Genomic DNA, 8,212 nt, shown 5'->3' with positions numbered 1-8,212 from the left:
GTACAGGGTGACCTCTGTAGGGATAATTTGTCAGATAAGTTGTCCTACTATTTAGTATAATAGTGGATAATAGCAGATAATTTGTCCTACTATTTAGTATACTCTTGGTCAAGTTTAGTACCATGGTTCCAGACTTCTTAGGTAATAAGACTGAACAGCCACAGACAAGGTAAAAGTTAATTCCATGTTTATGTGTCAGATCTTGTGTTACATATATCATTATTTGAAGACTGTGGGTGGAATCCAAAAAGATTGTAAAGATTTCCTTTGCAGCTTTTTTACAACAATTTTATCACCAGACAGGTGTTGTGAAATCACCACTAAATCTAAGCTAAAAATGTGAAAGAAAATAATTCATATCAACATCATTATAGTTGGACACGTACATTGGGGCAAGTCGACCACTGCTGGCCATCGGATATACAAATGTGGTGGATCAACAAAAGAACCATCAATAAGTTTGAGAAGGATGCTGCTGAGATGGGAAATGGCTCCTTCAAGGATACCTGCATCTTGGACAAACTGAAGGCTGAACATGAGTGTTATATCACCACTGATATCTCCCTGTGGGAATTGGAGACCTAAAAGTATTGTTTGAACATTGCTGATGCCCCAGGACACAGAGACTTAATCAGAAACATGATCACAGGCACATCACAGGCTGATTGTACTGTTTTGATTGTTGCTGCTGGTGTTAGTGAATTTGAAATAGGTTTCTCCAAGAAGAAGCAGACCTGGAAGCATGCCCTTCTGGCCTGCACCTTGGGTGTGAAACAACTAAATGTTGATATTAACAAAATAGATTCCTTCAGCCAGAAATTATACAAGGATATTGTTTAAAAAAAGTCAGCACCTACATTAAAAAAATTGGCTCAACCTTAACATAGTAGCATGTGTGTCAATTTTGGGTTGAAACGATGACAACGTGCTGGAGCCAAATGCTAAACTGTCGTGGTTTAAGGGATCGAAATTCACCCATAAAGATGGCAATGCCCATGGAACCATGCTGCTTGAAGCTCTGGGTTGCATCCTGCCACCAACTCATCCAACTGATCAGCCCTTTGGCTGTCCTCCAGGACATCTACAAAATTGTTCATGTTGGTATTATCCCTGTGGGACAGGTGGAGACTGGTGTTCTCAAACCAAGCATGGTGGTCACCTTCGCTCCAGTCAATGTTACAACTGGTGTCAAGTTTATTAAAATGCACCATGAAGTTTTGAGTGAAGCTCTTCCATATGGGCTTCAATGTCAAGAATGTGTCTCTCAAATATATTCGTTCTGGCAATGTGGCTGGTGACAGCAAAGGTGACCCAGCAATGGAAGCAGCTGGCTTCAAGGCTCAGGTGATTATCCTGAACCACCCAGGCCAAATCAATGCTGGCTATGCACCTGTGCAGGATTGTCACACAGCTCACACTACTTGCAAGTTTGCTGAGCTGAGGGAAAAGATTGATTGCTATTTGGAGAGAAACTGGAAGATGGCCCCAAATTTTTGAGACCCGGTGATGCTGCCACCATAGAAATAGTTCCTGGCAAGCCCATGTGTGTTGAGAGCTTCTCTGATAATCCTCCTCTGGATCATTTTGCTGTTCATGACATGAGATGGGCAGTTGCTGTGGGTGTCATCAAAGTAGTGGAAAAGGAGGCTGCTGGAGCTGGCAAGGTCACCGTGTCTGCCCAGAAAGCTCAGGGTGAATACTATCCATAATACCTGCCACCCTAATCTAGAAGATTAGGGTGGCAGGTAGAAGACCTGTCTCAGGACCGTCTGTATCAATTGGCGATTTAAGTTGAATAGTAAATGACTGGTTAATGAAATAATAACAATACATTGAAAAACCTTCAGGAGGAAAGAGGAACATTTTGTTGATCGTTTGTGTGTGTAAGTGTGTGGGTGTGTGTGGGTGTGTGTGTGGTGGTTTTAAGTTATTAGTCTTTAAAATCAATACTTTTTAATAAAAACATGATCAAAAATCTGTCACAGAATTTTGAGACCCTTTGAAACAAAATTTAGTGAGAAACCTGTGTCTTCTTTCGGCCAACACTGTCACTTGCTATAGTACTATGTAGTTAGGTGAATGATTTAAGAGTTGCCCATAATCCATTTCTGGTGTCCATCTGCCTGAACTTCAGGATTTGATAATTCTGAGTTAACATTTTTTTTTTCTAGGTGGGAATTTCAGGTTTGTTCACCTTTCATGAGGGGAGGTATCAAGTATGCTTTAAGTACACAGTGAAAACCTATGGGATGGGGTCTGTTGGTTACAACACTTCATAGATTAGGACAGACAAGCAATGAGCAACTTTCTTTTGATGTAAGCTACCTTATAAAAAGGCCAAAAACTGTAATGTTAATGGCCATGTGTTGCATATAAAAATTTTTGCAGTTACACCAACATTAAGTTCGTTGGTATAACTTCAAAAAAAAAAGAGATTTCCTTTCCAAATAGTTGTGTGGTTTTGGTATAAGTAAATTTTTGAAATTCCTAAACTATTTCATTAATATACATTTATTTTATTTATATACAAGATACAAATTAATAAATATCATAAAATGGATTTTGGATTTAAAATATCACACCTAAAATATAGAGTGTGAACTACATATTGACAAAACATAAAAATTTTAAAGTTTGCTTTTAATATATTAAACTATCATTGACCTGATTAATAAATATTTATATTTTTGTTTGTTTTATTATTTACACAGTTAAGAAGGTAGTAAACTGTCCATCTTGGAAGTAACGTAACTATCCTACAGAAGTTTGGTAAATGATATATACAAGACTTAAAATTCCCTTCGTTATTAAATATTCCTTTCTAATTCCTTTTTGGGAAATTTTAAAGAGTTTACAAGTGTTTAAAATAGTATGGATTACATATGTATGTTTTTAAGAAAAGATTTGCTTTCTGAAGACATTTTCAAATAAGCAAATGCATTTTATTTCACATTTAAAATAACATTCCTATCAATTCAGCAATGCCAGGAATTCTTCAACAGAGAAGTTTTATCAATGTAGTATCTTTTTCTTTCCCAAGGTGACAGTTTAGAGAAAGCCATCAAAATATTGTTTTCAGATAGGTCATGAAAGCGTCTTACCTATTAGAAAAATTATTTAGACCAATGCCAATGCACAAACTACTTCTTATTTCTCAATGACAAAATATATATATATATATATTTACAATGAATTTCAAAGTCTAGGTCTTAGAACTGAAAACCTTTTATTTAACTCTCTGATTAGTTTCAGTTTACCTGACACATGGGAAATAATGAAACGGAAGAATAATCTTAGCAGCTTATCTTTGGCCATGGTCAATACAAATATCATTTAATACTTGGAATACACAGAAAAAAGCCCCATGGAATTGTGACTTAATAGTTGACCATGTAGTTAATAAAATAAGCCACTGAGAATTAACATGTTATTTAAGATGTTACTTTAAATCCCTCTTTCCTTTTTTTCTCCTTCCTCCTTTGTTTGTTTATAAAATCTTAAAGAGGATTTCAATTTCACTTAAGTTTTTCAATGATTCTGTAAAGGATTTTTGTTACATTAGAGAGGAGAGTTTAGATTTTTTGAATTACTGTGTAGGCTATCGTATTTACCACAAATTTAAATAAGTATTTTAAATTAGTTTAGAATAAATGTAGCCCTGAGTCCAGTCGCTGAATACTATTTTTAACTACATGAGATTTCCTAAGTCATAGGAGATTTTGTGTGGAAGTCACCAACCTCCCATTTATTTTCCAAGGACACTTACGAACTCCCCTGAGTACTTGTTATTGTTGAGCAGGAGGTGCTGGAGAAATTGTTAATTTACATTGCCTGAATTTTGTGAACTCTGGACATTTTGTCTCAGTGGAGGTCTGAAAACTGAAGCATTATTTCTCACAGCAATGAGTTTGTTTTTTCCAGGCAGGCATTTTGATGAATAGCATGGGCAGCTAAACATCTATACCGTTCTCTCAGGTTCAGTTCTGGTCATACCAGTGAGCAGAGACAAGGAAATAAATGACATGTTGGCAATTTGTACTATGATCTGCGAACGGTGTGAGGGAAAAATAAACCCAATGTTTTTATGTATAGATCAATTGCATTTAGGATCCATCACAGAGAGCAGCCAAAGAATTCCATCTCGGAGACCAGCTCTTGTCCAAGAGACATAGAATAGAAGGTCCCACCATTCCTTCACTTTTTGAAACATTGAAAAGTTCCAGGAAGCTTGATTATTTTTAGGAGTGACAAGATGGAAAATATTATATAAATATAAGAATTTAAACCACAGGTAAAATAACATCTGACAAGCAATTTCATCCCTTTTTTTGTTTGTTTGTTTGTTTGTTTTTTAACATCTTTTTTGGAGTATAATTGCTTTACAATGGTGTGTTAGTTTCTGCTGTATAACAAAATGAATCAGCTATACATATACATATATCCCCATATCTCCTCCCTCTTGTGTCTCCCTCCCACTCTCCCTATCCCGCACCTCTAGGTGATCACAAAGCACCAAGCTGATCTCCCTGTGCTATGCAGCTGCTTCCCACTAGCTATCTATTTTACATTTGGTAGTGTATATATGTCAATGCCACTCTCTCACTTTGTCCCAGCTTACCCTTCCCCCTCCCCATATCCTCAAGTCCATTCTCTAGTAGGTCTGCATTTTTATTCCCATCTTGCCCCTAGGTTCTTCAGGACCACTTTTTTTTTTTTTTTTAGATCCCATATATATATGTTAGCATACGGTATTTGTTTTTCTCTTTCTGACTTACTTCACTCTGTATGACAGACTCTAGGTCCATCCATCTCACTACAAATAACTCAATTTCGTTTCTTTTTATGGTTGAGTAATATTCCATTGTATATGTGTGCCACATCTTCTTTATCCATTCATCTGTTGATGGACACTTAGGTTGCTTCCATGTCCTTGCTATTGTAAATAGAGCTGCAATGAACATTGCGGTACATGATTCTTTTTGAATTATGGTTTTCTCAGGGTATATGCCCAGGAGTAGGATTGCTGGGTTGTATGCTAGTTCTATTTTTAGTTTTTTCAGGAACCTCCATACTGTTCTCTGTAGTGGCTGTATCAATTTACATTCCCACCAACAGTGCAAGAGGGTTCCCTTTTCTCCACACCCTCTCCAGAATTTATTGTTTGTAGATGTTTTGATGATGGCCATTCTGACCGGTGTGAGATGATATCTCATTGTAGTATTGATTTGCATTTCTCTAATGATTAATGTTGTTGAGCATTCTTTCATGTGTTTGTTGGCAATCTGCATATCTTCTTTGGAGAAATGTCTATTTAGGTCTTCTGCCCATTTTTGGATTGGGTTGTTTGTTTTTTTGATATTGAGCTGCATGAGCTACTTGTAAATTTTGGAGATTAATCCTTTGTCAGTTGCTTCATTTGAAAATATTTTCTCCGATTCTGAGGGTTGTCTTTTCGTCTTGTTTACGGTTTCCTTTGCTGTGCAAAAGCTTTTAAGTTTCATTAGGTCCCATTTGTTTATTTATTTATTTTTTTATTTCCATTTCTCTAGGAGCTGGGTCAAAAAGGATCTTGCTGTGATTTGTGTCATACAGTGTTCTGCCTATGTTTTCCTCTAAGAGTTTGATAGTGTCTGACCTTATGTTTTTCATCCCTTTTTAAGAATAGGAAAGGATTTTTGAGGTCACTGTGTTATGATGACATTGACCTCTCACCTGATGACCAAGACTTGCCCAGAAAGGATGAGTGACTGTTAAAGGTTTTCATACATGAGCTTATAAATATATGTTCCTGAGTCCCATGGTCTGAGAGAGATTTGAGCCACTAACCTAAACACTTTAAGTTCTTTATGGTCAGCCTATCAGACTTCATTAAGAGATATTATTATGTCTAATGATGAAACCATGTTTCAGTGTGCAGTGACTCCTGCCTCGTATAACTGATTTTATATAATTTTCAAATGGCACCTTTGAAAATATGAACTAAATGACTAGCAGAGGTGAAAATGCTCTATTACCTGCCTCAGAAGAGATAAGCTCTGAGTAAAGAAATATGGAAGTTAAGTCCCTGAAGTTAGTTTTGAGGACAGATCGCAGAGGATCCTGAGTTCAATGACAGGGAGTTTGGATGTTATTTGTTTTGCTGTGGGAAACAAGTATTCTTAAGAAAGGAACTTAAGAAGTGACATTAAACACTTTATCAAAGAAGTGTAAAGATGCAGAGGCATAAAAGATGCAATGATTGGGGAATGCTTGGAATAGAGAAGTTAATTAAGAATCTATTTCAGTTGTAAAGGCTTTGCCAAGAGTCTGGCATTCATAACTCTGTTACAGATATGAGAAAAGGTTGAAACTTGGGAGAATAATATTAAAACAAATAAATAAATAAAACCTAAACACTAGAGGAAATTATAATCTATTCAGAACTGGAAGAAGATACCATATACTGCATTCTCAATCAGACATAAGGATATCAAGAAAGATCTGGTAAAAATGAAAGTAAATCTATTTATATGGCTATAAGACACTCCTTTAAGAGACTGGGACATAGAAAAATTCTGTTCCAGGAATTAATATGAGAAATGTTCCAACATGTACCAGAACAATGACCTTAACCAGACTCCTGTTGGAGCCATAAAAACCACCGGTAGTGAACTCTGGTGTCCTCTTAAACACAGACTCTAGCTTCTGCATTAGTTCAGATCACAGCACTTGTTCACAGCACACCTCCCCATCTCGACCTTGATATGCAGGTGAGAGAGAGTGAGAGAAAGAAGGAGACAAATATTTGAAGATTTACACTGATGGCTCTGAAGATGGAGAAAGAGTCTATGATTCAAGTAATGCAGGCTGCCTCTAGAAGCTGGAAAAGGCAAGCAAATAGATTCTCTCCCAGATCCTCTGGAAGAAAAACATATTGATTCTAGAATTTCTGGCCTCTAATCGTGTAAGATAATAAACGTGTGTTGTTTTAAGACATAAAGTTATTGGTAATTTGTTATAACAGCAAAAGGAAACTGTTACAACAAGGAAGAAAACTCTATGAGTTACTCTGTCTCCAGACTCTCAGGTTGTTTTCTTGAATGTTTACTGGCAGGATATCTTTCTCTTATACCTGAAACTGCAGCAGTAGTTCAGGGTCCATGGGTATGGCTCAAATTGGGAACAGTGTCAAAAGAAAAGAAGGTTTGTATTTGTGGGATACTGAAGAGATTGAATTGACAAAATTTGGAAATAAGCAAAAAAAAAAAATTATGGAGGAAAAGAAAAAAAGAAAGTATGAGTGTAGACCATTGGTTTTTAAACTCTTTTGCATGACAAAGCCATCAACCTCATACTGAGAAACATATATTAACATACAATTTAGCCTACAATTGCTGAGTTCACAGATGCTTGGCCAGAGGTCAAATTTGTAGTGGAGGTTTATACATCCTGAGGGATGGCTTGGATGGTCTATTAGATTTCTTTTAATTCTACAATTCTATAATAATCATAAAACCTAAGAGTTAAGATACTCGTGGAGTCAATGATGGGTACAAGGAAGGCATGAAGAGAAGATGATATTTTTGTGAAGTAATAGGTGAAGGGGATGGGTACATGAGAAACCATTTTTCTTTTAAACATGATTAATATGAGGTACTGTTAGAGCCTTCGTGAGGAGATGCTGACTGGATCATTAAAAGCACACAGGTGGCATTTGAGCAAGTGTTTAAGGCTCTAGATGATATCCATGGGTATTAATCAATAGCAGCTCGGCATCAGTTGAGCTCTCTATGGGAATAGTTATAAAAGGAAAAGTGTTGATAGAGGGATCAGAATGGTGGAGAATACACATTCCATATTTATAGAGTTAAGGGAATGAGGCTGAGAAAGAGCTAGAGAATAAACAGAGAAGTAGGTGGCATCACAGGAACCAAATGAAAAACGGAATTCATAAAAGATTTCACGAAAATGTGAAATAATTTTAGCCTTAGCCAATTAATGTTAGAGAGTCTATGGAGATTGAATTCTAAAGTAAAATAATCAAATCTACTTACTTACGAAGGTAACGTTGACATTGTAAGAGGATAGACTGAATCTGAAGAGAAATTGAAGTCAAGGAGGCTAGAAGGTCAGGGAGTAATGGAAAAATATTTAACATCCTAAAACCTAGCAGAAAAGCTAACTTAAAATCGAACTTTCTTCTTTACTTTCTTTCAGTTATGAATGCTGTATT

At 36.3% G+C, this 8,212-nt stretch overlaps 1 pseudogene; it reads left to right on the top strand.

Moving 5' to 3' along the window:
* Positions 1 to 429: 429 nt before the first annotated feature.
* Positions 430 to 1,709, top strand: LOC118894063 (annotated as a pseudogene).
* The last annotated feature ends 6,503 nt before the right edge of the window (positions 1,710 to 8,212 follow it).

This window comes from Balaenoptera musculus, chromosome 4, assembly GCF_009873245.2.
Source record: "Balaenoptera musculus isolate JJ_BM4_2016_0621 chromosome 4, mBalMus1.pri.v3, whole genome shotgun sequence".
NCBI classification, from domain to species: domain Eukaryota; kingdom Metazoa; phylum Chordata; class Mammalia; order Artiodactyla; family Balaenopteridae; genus Balaenoptera; species Balaenoptera musculus.
Note: the sequence above shows the minus strand (reverse complement) of the source record. Positions and strands in the feature narration are given on the sequence as shown.